This window comes from Aphelocoma coerulescens, chromosome 8 (assembly GCF_041296385.1).
Source record: "Aphelocoma coerulescens isolate FSJ_1873_10779 chromosome 8, UR_Acoe_1.0, whole genome shotgun sequence".
In the NCBI taxonomy this organism is placed as follows: Eukaryota; Metazoa; Chordata; class Aves; order Passeriformes; family Corvidae; genus Aphelocoma; species Aphelocoma coerulescens.
The window spans coordinates 28,826,959-28,842,586 of record NC_091022.1 but is presented as its reverse complement, the minus strand read 5'-3'; the positions used below and the strand labels follow the sequence as shown (position 1 = coordinate 28,842,586).

General features: G+C 43.9%; 1 long non-coding RNA gene across 2 annotated transcripts in view; it reads right to left on the bottom strand.

Annotated features, from left to right (window-relative positions):
• Positions 1-15,628, bottom strand: part of LOC138114092 (uncharacterized) — a 100,766-nt gene that overhangs the window by 62,426 nt on the left and 22,712 nt on the right. For both annotated transcript variants that reach the window (XR_011152486.1, XR_011152485.1), the window contains one exon: positions 8,118-8,204. This is a non-coding gene — a long non-coding RNA (uncharacterized lncRNA). The remainder of the gene's footprint in view (positions 1-8,117; positions 8,205-15,628) is intronic.

The following is a 15,628-nucleotide window of genomic DNA, read 5'->3' as shown; positions in this document are numbered from 1 at the left end:
GTTGTTATTGAATTATGTCTTGCCAAACAGTGTCCAGTCTTGCGGTCTCTGGGCTAAATGAAGAAGGATTTCCATGGAAAATGACCCAGGTTCCTTCTCTCCCTGAGCTTACTCTAGAGCTGTCCATTGGAAGACGCACTGCTGGGAAAATACTACAAAAAAGGTTCCCAGGAATACTCATTTTAATGCCTTATTGAATGGAACTGGTCTTATGTTCTTTTTAAGTTTCTCTTTCCAGTAATGAACGCATTTACTGACAAGAACAATTATAGAAGCAACAAATTAATGGAAAGATATTTTATAACGCGAGAATTTCTATTGGAAACTTGGCACTAAGTGGCGTGTTCCTTTGATCATGGAATGAAGTTGTACTACACTCTCCTGTAAATCTAGTGGCTAATAAAAACAAAACTGAAACCTCAGATGGTATTTGAGTGCTGATAAGAAAAATCAGCAGGTGAACACTTATTTGTGAAGAAAGTTTTGAAGTGAGATGATGTTCTTTGATTATTCCAGGTAAGGAAAGAAAGAAAGAAGGATTATTCAGTGGGTGAACGATTTGACTGGTGCTGTTTGTAGCTGATGAAAAGACTTTTTGGGGGCAGGAGCAGAGTGTGTTGTGCATATCTGGAACACTACCGCAGTAGTTATGGTGAATTCAAAGATGAACATTCAACATCAGAAAACACAAAGAAATTTCAGCTTCTGCTGTATGAGGACTCCTGCATTAGTCAGAGTGTCTCCACTGATTCAGATGGAAATAGGGCTGTTTATGGTCATTATGACTAATCATGTGAATAGGGAAAAAAAAGATCCCACTAAACCAACCCAAAAAAAGCCAGCGGTGCAATCCAATTACCACCATCAGCAAAAAGAATAAAAACTAAGACTTGACTTGGAAAGGGCAATCCAGACAATTTTGTTAATGTGGACACAGTGATGACTTCTCAAACAAAAAACCAACCCAAAGCAAACCCCAAACTGTGTAATTAAATTTGAACAGGGCAAAAGTATTTTAAAATCTGCACCATCTATGCAGTGTAATTAAAAATCTGGCTAAAAAGCCACTTAAACCAGCTTGGTTGTTGTATCAGTAATTATTGAGCTCAACTGATTAACTCCTCATCCTGCAAGAGTAAAAAGAGACTTGAATTGACAGGAAAAAATCTCAATTAAAGTTTTTCTGATTTAAGTTTTCTTTTGCAGGGCCAGTCAGATCTCTGCATGAAATCAATGATAGGAAATGGGGAAAAGAAAAAAAAAGGCCAATACTTTCTGCTGTTAAAAATGCCATAGGAACTTAGCTGGGCAGGTGGGAATTATCCATAGGAAAAACTGTGTGGTCACCATTGTTAAGACAAGAAATCTGGCAATGAGTAACAGGGGAAGGGATGTTCCTGACTTGTTTTCAGATGATGTTGAACTCTGTGGGCAGCACATCAGGCTGATCAGCCACAGAGATGGTCCAGATCTAAATTCCAAACCCCACCTAAAACCCAGCACAGGTCTTGACTGTGCTGAAGAGCTGGTGAGAGAGTGCAGTGGTGGAGAGGAAGGGTAAGGAACTATTCACGAGGGCAACTGAAGCTTTTCCCTTTTTCCTATTCGAAAACTGCTTCTCCTCAGACACAACAAAAGTGAGGAGAGGTTAAGTCTACTAATTTCAGAGGGCATGTGGCCAGAAATTCCAATGAATGCCTAACACCACCTTGTCGGCTCCACTTGTACTTACAGTCAACAATTTTTCATGAAACATGCTGAGATTTTTCAAGTGCTTCATTTTTTGCTCTAGAGTGGAAAACAATCAGTGTAATAGGCTGGATTTTCAAACACTTAGGCCTGATCTGAAAACATTCCAGTATTTTCTCTCTCAGCAGGTAAGGAGATACTTTTGTTCAGTCTTTATCCTCCATCTTTACCCTGACCTGGTGGCACATGAAGTGGGGTGCAGAAAAATGTGTGGCTAGAGAGAAATTAAAACCTATCTTGTGTCAACCCAAAGGCATTATGTGCCCACCTTTTATTTTCTGAGACTGACAAGTGAAGGTGCAGTTGTTTCTCTGCTGTTGTCTGTCCAGAATCTCCCCCTCCCTGCATTCCTGAGCAATACAAACCTCACAAAACTGGTTTTCTCGTCATTTTTTGTGATGCAAAGCTGGGACTGCCAGGTAACACCTAGGGACTGTACACAAAGCCTTTTACCATTCTACCTCCTCCTGATGCTTTTAAATTGCTTTAGAGTGACCTTAAAATAGACAAGGAAAAGGGCACAATGTTGAGGAAGACCTCATGCACAATTCCACTGTTTTCTCCGAAGGGCATCGACACAGAAAGTCTCTGCATCATTTATGCACTAGTTAATTTCCTCAGATTTCCCTAAGATTACCTGAGACTGGAGGCTTTCACTTCCCCCTTTGTACTTCTCCCTCAGTAAAGTATTTTTTTCTCCAGAGTTTGGGACTTTGTGGCCATGGCATCTTCAGAAGCAGAGTCAATTTCCCACGAAGAACCCACCAACTATCAGGCCGATGTGGATGGCTACATTTCTTTTCAATATTTGGATAAACTCTCATTCAACTTACTTTTTTAGCATTTTTACAATGCAGTTATTTGGAAAACAGAACGTTGTGTGTTACCAGCAACATCTGAAAATAGAGACTGAGCAATAAGGGCATTATAGGACTTGATTTCAAAAGAATGCATGCAGCAATTATTCCAGGCTGCATTAAATTACAAAAATTGAGAAAAGCTGTGACCTAGATATTTCTTCTCTTCAAATATTTTTCATTTCAAGACTCCACTTTTTCTTCTTCTCTTTTTTTTTTTTCCCCCCAGCCTCCATTTTGTAATGAAAGAAGTATTGTTTTGTTGGTAAGGTTTTTATCTTTGCAAACCCATTATGCTGTATTAACAGGTTGCAGGGGATAGTTAAACACAACAGAGACATATGTGGTCCCAGCAGAGCAGAGAAACAGATTTTGAAACAAAGATACCCCGTAAACCATTGGGAGTTATACAAAACAGACAGGGGAGCTATTTAAGTGAGGAAACCTGATCTCGATCCAGAGCTGGAATTGAAAGGCTGGAAAGCTCAAAGAGCAAAATTTGACTATGAAATGTTATCTGTGCAGGAGGGGATTAGCTATGAGTTGAATTATGTTAAAGCACACTCTATGCTAAGGAAAAGTTCTGATACACATCTTTTTTCATAGCAAAAGCAGTCACTTCTCAGACATTCGGTACTCAAAAAGCAATATCGCACACATCAAATAAAATAATTGCTCCATATATTCAGCAACAAATAGATTTTTGGGTGCAGCTGGGTGCTTTAGAAAGGGAGAAAATACTCAGACAGAATTTAACTTCCTTTCACTGCAGTGTGTAAAACTGAATGAAAAATACCAAACACAAGGACATTGTAACTGGAATAATTACTCTGGATCCGTATTGGCTGGGAAATTATGTGGTGAGTCTTTTTTATTTTTAATCTGTTCCTAAATAGTATTTAGCAATATAGGCCTAAATTCAGCTGTGGATTAATCACTACAGGATAATGACTGCTGACATAAAAATTTCAGTAAACTGCAATTTACTGGAATGTTACTCATGTCTACAACAAAGTTGAGTACTCACTGCCTGTACACAGACTGCTTTGCCTGAGCTGGTTTATCAGAAATCATTAATAATTCTCTTATCATTTCCCCTCCATGCTGTTGAAACAGTTTTGCCAATCCTTAATTGCAGCATCCCAGCTCAAAAGCAATTTCTCATGGGATTTTATTGCCTCTTTGAAGCATTAACTGGTGGAAGCACTACTCCTTGCAACACACCTAGCAGGGACAAGGTCCAGCAGAAATGTTGCTGTGTGTTTGGGATGAAAACACTCAGATGGGGGCTCTCAGAGAGGCTTCAAGCCATACACTCCTTTCCCAGAGTCAGGAGTGTTCTTGGCTGCTCCCTCTGTGGCTCAAGGACCCCAAGCTGCAGCTCCTTAGCTCCATGGGCACAGCAGGAATGTATGGAGGTTCCTCACTTGCCTCTTCCGACAAGAAGAGGAGGTAGAAGAGCTAATCCCTGAAAATTTAATCCCTAAATTGGATGCACCAATTTCCTTCCAGCCTGCCCCTGGCTAAGAAAGTCCTTATCAGTGACAGCAAGAGAAACTGGTGGCAAAAAGCAAATTGCTGCAAGAAACATTAGTGATTTCCACAGAAAACCAGTCATTAAAAACAACTGTCTTTACCAGAAGTCATGGGTGAGAGGAGAAAGATCCCAAGGGACCAGCAGTGTTCCAAGAGGAAGCGTTATCTGTGTGCCACCAGGACTACCCCAAAGCTGAGCTATGTGTGACTGTGACCTGCCTGTGGCAAGTGGGAATCTGTGGTGATTTGCACTGGGAGAAAAAAAAAAAATCACCCTATGGAGTTGATTTCTGGAGATCAGAAGATCCCAGCCCTGTTCCCACAGCTCCCCCAGAGCTCGGCAGCTGCAGGTAGGAAATATTTTCCTACCTTCTGAATAATGGCTTTACCCACTCAAAATAGATTTTCAGCATAAATATGTCCTACGTGAACCGAAAGCATTTAGGCTTAAAAGAGCCATTCATGTCTATTAAGTCAGACAAATGATTGAAATTTAACATTAAAAGTGCAACTCCACACCTTGTACCATTTATCGACAGGAAATTAGGAACAATTAGATCTCTGTAAAACAAGGCAAAACCGTGATTGCTGAAGGTCAGGCTGCAGGAAAACCCTGCAGAAAGCTCCACAGCAGAAATTCTTTACAGGTACGTTCCTTTACGCTTATATTGTGCATATGGTTTCAGGGACAATCAGGTAAAATGGACAAAACCAGATTCCCCCACCAGCTGCAATAAATTCAACCCTTTTTCTCTCCCAGCCTCCTGTTATAAACAAGCAGAAATGTTGCACAGAACAGACACTCTTTTATGGGTGTTGCTGTGCTCTGGAATGGAAAGAGGACTGGCAAAGATTCCTTGCAAGTACCGAAATGAAAGCAAGAGAATTAATTTTATGCAACTCACTCTGTGTATTTCTGGAGTTTTAATGCTTTCCCATTCCGAGAGCACACAATGAAACACCTTGTGTAAATATTGCAAGCTCCTACCTGGAATTCTCACAATGAGCTGTCAGCAGATAAACTTTCTCCCGTGACTTTCTGTAAATGGGTAAAGTTGAGAACACACACACACACACACAGAGTCAGATCTCTTGACTTCTTTTCTTTCAAATGGACTGAAATTCTGATTCCTAATAAGTTTGTATATGCTAGGTTAGCAATGAAGAACCACTTTCCAGAATGTTATATCCAACTCAGCCAAATTTTGAATAAAGCTTCGTTAAGGTTCTGAGGGTTTCAAGTTTTTGGACACACACAGAGACATAAAATACAATGGATAGATAGATAGATAGATAGATAGATAGATAGATAGATAGATAGATAGATAATTTTTCTTCTAACTTCCAGTTCTGGCTAGCACTAGAGCCAACCATGCCAAAACACAGCAAAGAGGACTATTCTGATACTCCCAGCTGTGGCCAGAAGAAACTGTGCCTGAAATCGCGTGAGAAAATTTCAAGACAAATGAGCTTTGGCTGGTTCCGCTGCGAATGTTTGGATGCTTATTTAAAGTCAAGTGACCCCAAACTGCAAAGCACTGGATGTTCACTCGTCACTAATTTCTAATAGTCACTCTGAGACCAGGTGGAAGAGCCAAGAATGGGCTACAGGCTCCTTTCTTGCACAGAGGATTTAAGAGATGGAGGAAATGAAAAGTCTCTGGGGTTTGTAGGCCGTGTTGGCTGGAGAAGTTGTTTTTCCTTGGTGTTACACAGGAGTTTTGATGTTTGAACAACACCAGAGTGATGGCAGCCATCAGGGTGACATCATGTCCTTGCAGACAAGCCAACAGCTTTTGCTTTGTCTGGTCCTTCATCTCCTACAGGATAGACAGGACAATCCCACTCTCTTTCCTCTGCCCCCCCCTCGTCCCCAAGATGCTTTTTCTGCTGCATGTTGGGCCACCTCCATGCAGCCTTGAGCGAGCCTGAACTGCTAGAGACAAACATTGTGTGATACCCTTGGAAAATTTTGGGTTTGAGGTTAGGGACAATGAGAGGTATAAGGCAAATAAGGAGAACTTGCATTTTGGGAAGTCGGGGAACCTTTTTTGTCACTGGTCCCTCAGATGAGTGCAGCTGAGATGAGTATGTGCTTTTACAAGCAATTATTTTAAAGTGTGCCCAGAGGATGCAACAGTCAGGCTTTATTGGATGTGTAATGCACACTGTGACAGTGTATGGTGGCCAGAATTACAATTCTGGGATCTTGCAGCCTGCAGCTGTTCAGTAAAGCAAAGGAAATCCCACCGAAAGAAAAAAGGGAGGGGGGTTAACATGCTTTTAAGCCAAATCCAAAACGTAGATTATATGACTTCCCTCATTTCAGGGCTTTTCTGTGCCTCTGGGGGCAGCTGGAGGAAATATGAAAGAGCATCTTCCCTAAAGCTTTCCCTAATGAGGGGAGGGGGCACAGCCTCCACAGGCACAGTTCCTGTTGGCACATCTCCTGCCTGGGAGGGACAGTGGCATCAGAGGGGCCACTGCTGATGGTGGCCCTTGTGCTGGTAATGTCAGGACTGTGATGTCCCCATAGGTTCCTCAGGGCAGCTCTCCAGGAGCACCCATGGCATGGTTCAGTCCCAGTGTTGATCCACATGTCACTGGCCAAGGGGCCAGAGGAGAAGCATCCAGCAGATGAAATATCTGCCCAGCTGGAAGCAAAGCAGACCATCTTTTGGGAGAGGTTGGAGCTAGTCCTGAAGCAGACCAGAGCAGGACTGTGCCTTGGGAACAGAGACAGCCAAGGACACAGACTGTGGGACATCTGTCCCACCACAGGAGCCACACATCAGGCTTTCTCTTTCAGGGTGCTTATTATGACCCTAACCTGATTAGTGAGAGACAGATTGTTCTGCACTCTAAATCACTTCCCATGAATAACTTCTGTTTGTTTGTTTGTTTGTTTGTTTGTTTGTTATTCTGGTTTGGGGAAACTTTGCCAATGTGTTCCAGAAATCAGGCGAAAAGTTTGCCTTTGAGAACAGAGTGTGTGCAGATGTTGGAAGGACAACCTCAAGACAAACTGGGATATGATCAACCACTCCTGCAACGAGAACAATCAATACAATGGACAAGCTGAGTATGTGATACTGATCTCAGATAAGGAGTGCAAGGCCCAAGAGGAGCAGTGGGGCATAGAAAGAGGCTGGTTAAGCATTTTTGAGTGCTCTGGGGCAGCAGGTTCTTTGTGATTTACATGATAAGCAGAATTACCAGAGCCTCGAGAAGCCATCCCACAGCTCTAATGGCAAAAGTGTGGCACAGATCAGATGGAGCTTGTGCTTTATTTCGTCACTGCAGGTTTGCTGGGAGTGCATTTCCAGATGGCAAGTGTTGCTCAGCTCCTGGGCTTCAGCTATCCGTTACCTCAAGGCCCTTCTTGGAACTGCAAAGGAATGTGCAGAAGTTTCTGAGCCACTGCCCACACCAGCCCCACATCACACACTCCAGAGTATCCATAGAACTGAAGGTGATGGCACTTGTTTGGGAATAGCTGCTACAGTGCACGGATCCACTGTGTTTATGGGAGGCAGCAGACATGGAAAGGGGATTTGGGGTCCAGGTGAGTTGGTCTGTCCCTGGGATCACACACCTGCCCACTGCAGGCAGCATCCTGGAGGCATCAGGGAGGACATGCACTGCGTACAGCATTGAGGCCTCACCCACACATGGGCTCAGCACTCTGCAGTCCAGAAAGACACCTAAGGACTAAGCAAAGCAAAGGCTTTTCAGACCTGTTAACTCAGATCCTGGATGCAGGGTTAGGAAGTCTGAAGTAATATATTAAGTCAAAAACTCCATTAACTCAACCTGAACAAAAACATCACTGCTGAGCACTATCCAAGTTTAACACAGAACCCCTCTGGCTCCCCAGTTCAGGCAATTTTATCAACACTTGATCTCTTTTGACACCAGAGCTGACTTCTGTCTCTAGATCATTTTGTCTAGACTCGGTGTTTACATGAGGCTTACCCAGACTGGCACCGTGTGCTTGGCAGCCTCTCGGGGTGTGCGCGTGTTCGCTCCCGGCAGCTTTGTTTGTGCAGCTCCCCACCGAGCCTGTGACCAAAAATAAACACGGGATTCAATGTGAGCAGCACTCAGTGGGACACTAAATGCATTTTATACGGTTTGCCCACGAAGCAGAGGATATGAACTGGTTTTCAGACATCTACAAAGGGCCCTAATCAATCCCAGATCATCAGACAAGAGCGATTGTTTCGGGTGAGCTCAATTTCTGCTGCTTTTCACCATTGCAACAATTACCCAAACCTCAGTCATGTTCAATATGTAAAGTGGCAGCAAAACCCAACCTCAAAAAATTTTCAAGACAGCTTTTTCTGTTTATAAATGCATCAGCCTCAGGCCAGCAAGGGTCAGTGAAGAGCTGCAGAGTCCAGTGGACTTTGAATACGAGCCGTAATGATGTTGGTAAAAGAGGCATTTCACAGCTCATGATGGTTGGAGGAAGTTACTCCATCCAGGAATCAGCAGTTTATGTTCAGCTTCTTAAAATCCTCAGGAAAAGGCTTTATTTTAATGAGAGGGTGTGTAGAGGCATGGATGTGAAAGCCAGAAAGAGCTGTTACAACTACCCAACTGTGATATTTCCAAAGGTAATACAGCTGTGCGTGGCTGAGTCACAGTGTCCTCTAGACAAACATCTGTCCTCTAGACCAACATCTGTCCTTCATTCAAAGTGCCTGAAGACTTCAGCTGAACTTCTTCCTCCATCATTACGCTTTGTTTGTCCTTGGCAAGAAGAATAAAAGATCAATCCTAACTGTAAACCCAATATTTGGTCAATGTGACTATCCAGGTCTTGAAAGGAATAAGCAATGTGAACATTTGGGGTAAGAGCAGAACTCAGCCAGGCAGCAGAGGAGTTCATGGGAAACAGCACTGTTTGTTTTCACCCCAAACCTCCCAAAACTTTGTATTTTGTTATGTGTAGTTAATATTAATCACTCCAATCAAGTTAACTATCAAGGTTTTGGGTAGTCCTTGCTTCTAAGTGTCTCTTCCTGCTCATGTTCCCATGATACACACATTGGCCACAGCTTGGCTGTTCATTTCTTGGAGCAGAGGTTGCACAGGAGTACTGGGATGAAATTTTGTCCAGTCAGAAAGAAACAGCCCAGAGAACAGAGGCACTAGTTACAAAACCCTTCAATTTACTTAGTAAAGAAGTTGTTCTCACCGGGCTGAGCATTCTGAAATAGCACCAAATTCTTGAAAAGGTCGGGTTTGCAGCAGATCCCCACCATTTGGAAGGATTCCTGGGCTGCTCTGTAGGGTTTTTATTGATTTTCTCAGCCTCATTTGTCCCTCTGGCCATCAGATGCACATGATCTCCGTGGCTGATGGCAGATCTGCAGCAAGACAGCTGAAATGACACACATGAGGTACACACATATTCATGGCTCCAGAAAATGCAGCTCCTGAGCCAACCTAACGAGTACAAGAGACAGCTGAGCTGATAGGGAGTCCTGTGTGGATGGCAATTTTCAGCCAGCAGTGAAGTGTCAGGACACAATTGTTTGGCAAGTCCTTTGCCCTTTACGTGTCCAAGCAGCGTCGATGCCTCTGTGCAGCGGAGGACTCTGGATCTCACAGGGTGCATTCCTTGCTGCTTTTCATTCACTCAAAAAAACCCAAAAAACAACCCCACCCCAACAACTGCCAAACCTTCCAAAATTAGAAGTGAATCACGGGTCGTTTCTATTGCGAAATCTCAGTGATAACCCTTGATGGCTGAAATCTTCTGCTTCACGTGCAATCACATCTTACGAGCTGTGGGGTGATGTTCCCCTCACGGAGATGGAGTACGAAGCGATGACTCACACCTTTTCCCAGTTGTTGTGCAGACAGCCCTTCCTATGTAACGCTGTGATATATATCTGATGATGCTGATAAGAAGTTCGAGCATGTTTTAGCTCCTTGTGTAATTTCCAGCCTGAGTTCTGGAAATAAAACAACTAAAAAAAGTCTCAGCTTGTTCCGTCGGTCTTAAAATGAAGCATATTGTGGGCATCACTGGAAAAAGTGCAGGCCAAGTTTATTAGAAGTATGAACTTAGAAACCTATAAAGGAAATCTAATGTCAAAATTAATGTGCAGACTCTGGAGAAAAACCTTGCTGGTGTCAAGACATGCAGAATAACTGAATAAATCTGCTCAGATCCTCACACAATCTTACCTCTAATTAGAGCTGCCTGAGGCAGAATCTGTCAGTGCAGGGATGGAAATGTCAGACTGGGGACAGGCTCACCCTGCTTGGGAGCTCAGACTGCTTTGCCTTGGCCCTCCAGCATTTAATTCACAGGCATTAGGATCCAAAATAAGGCTGGAAAAGTTTTTCTGCAGAGTCAGATTGGAGGCAGGTAGAGCCGAGGAGTGATTTTGCAATGGAAACCTGACAACTGCTGCACACAGAACCCCCTTCTATTCAGCTGACCACTGATTTCAGGGAATAGAGGCAGCTTAGGAGAAATGAAGCATGGATTTTAACTGAAAGAGGGCAGATTTAGATGGGATATTAGGAAAAAATTACTTCCTGTGAGTGTGGTGAGGCCCTGGCACAGGGTGCCCAGAGAAGCTGTGGCTGCCCCATCCCTGGAAGCATCCAAGACCAAGTTGGACGGGGTTTGGAGCAACCTGGGATAGTGGAAGGCATCAGGAACAAGATGATCTCTAAGGCCCCTTCAAACCCAAACTGTTCTATGTTCTGTGATTCTATGACAGATTAAGCATTATGATTCCAGGAACAGTAATTCCCATTACTTATTTATTTTAGTTATTTATTTTAGGCTAGCTAAGCTTCCCAGAAAGCCTCCAAGGAACCCTGACAGAGTTTCCTAGCCGTGGTGAGCAGTCACCTTGCCTGCACAGCAAGTCATTGTCCATCATTCCCACCTTACCACTGCAATGTGCTTTTCCAGGAATCTCCCACAGAGAGTTTTCAGGCAGATAAGGATTAGTTTTTCTTGAGTAGGAGCCATGGCGTTCGTACAATAGCAGTCATCACCACCATCTCCTGTGCCAGTGAAGGCCACAAGCTAACTATAGGATGCCTAAGGAGTATTTCCTGCTATTCTTTCACTTTCCACCAGCTGTTGTTATTATTTAACTTACTATTAGCTTCAATATGATGCAGCATCAAGCAGTTGTTCTTATTAAGGAAAAATAATTGGCTGTCTGGCCCACGCTTGGATGAAAGCTCATTTCTCCCTGGGGAGTTTTCAGCATTAGTCCATCTCTGGCAACAAAAGCTGTGATTTTAGCATCCTCCAAAACGTGGGATTACAGAGAAAGTGGAAATGGGGTAGTGAAGGAAAGTTCTGAATTAAAGATCCTCATATGGACAGTTAGCAGGACGGTCACTTCTGTGTACAAAAAAATCCTAGTAAAATAAACACACCCTCCAGACTTCCTGGGCTCTAAATCATCCTGCTAAATTTGATTATCACTTAAGTGATTTAGAAAGCAAGATGTTCTCTGCATTATGAGAGTTTATTCACAACGTCAGCTAAAACTGATAGACACTGCAGTAATTCAAACCAGAGGGTGGGGGAAAAAGGAGTTATGAAAACTTGGCTTAGGCTGGGGACCAGAGAAGAAGTTGAAGGAAGAGTAGCATTTTTGAGGGAAAGGCGAATTGAAGGAATGAAGTTTTGAAATTCCTGTCTTTCCTGCCTCCCCAGTAAGCAGGAGAATCTAACGTTCCCTGGCTTCACGGGGAACAAAGCAGAGCTTGAAGTTTTCAGCTCCTCTGCTCCCACTGGCTGCGGTTCCCTGGCTGCCCAGCCCTAGCCCCAGCTCTTGTGTACACACAAACCAGCCTGTGGCTTGCTCCAGGCTTGAACCTGGTGAAAGAAAGGCTCTCCAGAGCACTGGCCCGTGCTGGCACTCAACACTGAACCCCCTGGATGTCAGAAATCACAAGGCTTGGGTGCTGAGCAGAGGAGGCCTCCAGCCCGCTCCTGGGACAGGCGATCGCTGCTGCTCCTCTCCAGTTCTCACGGGCTCTGAGTTAAACACCTGCGGATCTCCGCGGCTCCGGGCCTCCCGCTGACCCTTCTCCCTGAGGCAATCCCTGTTCCACAAGATGCACATCCTGTGCCTACTGCCCAGGGCTAAATGATGGATGGGAATCAATTTTCCAAGCAGGTGCTGACATCCCGGCTGGCGAGCTGGCACCACAACAAAGAGGTGGCAGGAGAAGATGCCACCTCTCCTGCACAGGAACTGCTGAGCCACACAGCTCTGCACCAAATCCCTCAGGAAACTTCAAGAAAGCCTCCAATAATTAACAGCATGAAGTTAACCATATATCAAACACTTCAAGGCAGATATCCAAACTGTAAATGAGTATCTGTTCGAATTTTACTTGGAAAAGAAAAACAATAGAGGAAGATTTATTTTGTATTAATGCTCTAGCATACTTCCTTACCTATCTCCCTATCCAAGAGCTTTTTCAGTTCAGTATCCCAGTCTGGGCTCAGCACCGTCCCTGTTATATCCCATTTGCCTCTCCTTAGCTTCCAATAAATTTTGAAACAAATCAGCAAAAGCGGGAGAGGCTCTCAGCATTTTATGTAGCTGGAATAAAAGTGGGAACAGAGGCATCTGTGTGATTTTCTTCCACCCTGGTGAAAAAATCAGAGAATGAGAGTAGACTTAGAGACATGCCTGGCATGCAGGAGGCAGAGGAATGTTTGTGAAAGCCTGGGCAGCACTGAGCCTGTGCCTTGCTGCCCTAAGATTCCCAACAGCAGCTCCAGTGGCTCCGACCCACAGCCACAAACTCAAGCCATAGCATGGAAATAATAAAAAATCTGGACATTAACTAATAAACTTGAGAGAGAGAAAAGAATTTCAAGTGCAATCCCAGGAAGGGAGTGAACTGGGGACCCCATGCATGGGTTATGGGGGGGTCTTAAACCTTCAAGAAGTGAGATGTACACTGATCCAGAACAAGGCATGTGGGTCCACCGTGTCCAGCCTCAGAGATTTAAACACCTCAGATGTAGACACTCTGTGAGTTTCTGTCTTGGTCAAGAAAAATGTACATTCTTTTGAAGTGTTTCTCCCAAATTTTCTGTCTGAGACAAGGAAATGGGAAACTTGATTTATCTGCCAGCAGAAATGTTTTTATTAAGATTCTCTGAAAGAGCCTGGCAGTGAACATGGGTGGGTACCCAGCTGCCAACCCAGGACATGCCCAGGTGCCAGGGTTTACCTGCCAGCCCCAGCACCAGCCCAGCCCTGACATCTCATCCTGACTGCTCTCCAGAATGTGAACTGCGGGAAGCAAAGGCTGGCACTGTGAAACACAGCTTCATGTCTTTTATTGTAAAAGTCTGACTCCTTTTTCCTGCAGTTCTTAAGTGTGGCCCTTTGAGCATAATTGAATGAGACAGAAGCAAAAATTGAGAGGTTTCTGCTTTGGAAAGAGATGTGACGCTCGTTTATTGTTAACCACAAAACGCGGGCCCCTTTTCTTTCTTCTTTTCCCTTTTTCTTGGTGTCAACTCCACGGGTTTTGTTACTTCAAAATAACTTGGTGTTTAACAGAGCCTAAGACCCAAAAATGTCCTTATCAGCATGTTGGGATGCCCCTTCTTCAGGGATTGGAGGCACCAGGCATCCAGACAGTTTGGCTGCCACCGGAGCAGCACCAAACAAGCAGAGCCTCGTTTTTACCTGCACCAAACACCTCATTTATATTTCCACTTTTTATAACCCCTTTCCACCTCCCACACCACGCTGCTTTCCAGAGGCAGCAGCAGAATTTCCCTGGTTTCCAGAACATTTCTCTGCAGATGAAACCTTCTGTCACCTGCATGAGAACTGAGGTTTGAAGTGCAAGTTGTCAGTAATTACCTACTTCATGCAATTTTGTGATCATAAGGATGAGGTGGACTGTAATGATGGTCTTCTGTCACCTCCTGAACAACCCAGGATGACCCATCTCCTGAATTGTTTCCCTACCCAGTGGTGCCTCTGATTCATGCTGAGCACCCAGAAGAAAACAACCCAATTTTGGTCCCACCCATAACTCAAATCTTCATGAGGTACCTTACAGTTATTTACTTCCACCATTAAAATTTTTAACTGTGTCTCCAGCCCAGATTTGTCTGGAAGTTGTATCTTGTTATATCTCCTTTGATGTGCAAAGGACAATCCCGTTCCTGAATCAGTTTTCTTCAAATTTCAAGCTGGTTGGCCAAATATTGTTTTAAAGTAAAATTTAAGACTGTTGGGCAGTCTATGATGATAACAGGGGCAAAAAATAGGACATTTCCATATTGGTGCTTTGTCCTCAGCAGTGTCCACTGCAAAATCAAATAGCGATGTCGGAGCAGGATAAAAATTGTGCAAATGTGTGAGCCAGCATTCATCTACTCTTCTGATTTAAAGAGTCACCATTTCCTGAACTCTGAAAGCATCATAAAATAAAACAGTTCTTGGATGTTCTCTGACACGAGCAAATCTTTCTCAAAGTCAGTGGGCGACTTTCCACTTCCATTAGTGGGCATTTTGTCAAGTTCTGACTTTTTTTGTCAGTGAAGCTCCAAATCCTACAATGATTTGAACTTTATTGCTTATGCAAGAGAAAAGCAGCCAAAAAAACCTCCCAGATAAATGTATGGAAAAGAAACAGCAAAACAAGGTTTCCCCAAACAGCATTCACTGGTAACAATACAGCTTTGTAACTGCTGTCATTTTTTTTATGTATTTCCAAGGAAAAACTAAAGGAAATATATGATTTCTCCACATTTCTGCCAAGAAGGCAGTTCCCAGAGCATACATTTAATCAGCATCACAGGAAGACAATTTTTTCCTCTCCTTTCTAAGTTCCCTGTCCACTGCAAAAAGAACATCAGCAGGAAGAAATCCCACACAGAAGGGGCTGGGGTAAGGACACATCTGAAGGAAGGGAAGCAATTCTTTGGAGCTGAGTTGGTTTGAAAGGGCTCTGGTGAGCAGCTCGTCATCCACTGGAGATTGCCCAAATCCAAGGTCTCACTGCAGCTCATCAAAATAGGCTGTCCATGGATTCAGCTGACAGGAGAGTGCCAAATATCCATCCCAGAGGAATTTCTCAGACTTGCTGAGATCATGGGGGTTTTTACCTTGGGGTTTGTCTCTTTTTTCCTGGGGAAGGGGGTGGGGGGGGGGGGGGGGCATGTTGTGTTTTTTTCCCCCCAAGCTGGAAATGGAGAGTTTTATTTCTTTGGAAGGAGAATTTGCAGAAGGACAGGTTACCTGGGCTCTTGGTCATCAAGCAAAGCCAGGCTCAAACTGCTCCACAGCACTCAGTGGAAAGTGGCAGTGATTCGTGGCCAGTGGGAGATTAAAGGTGATTTGAAGTGAGGCAAGGACCACCCCTGATGCAGCATTTCCAGCTAAACTGGAGGAGAAATGTCTGCTATAAACAACGTAATATATGGAAACCTCCCTTGTACGTAAAACCAGGCT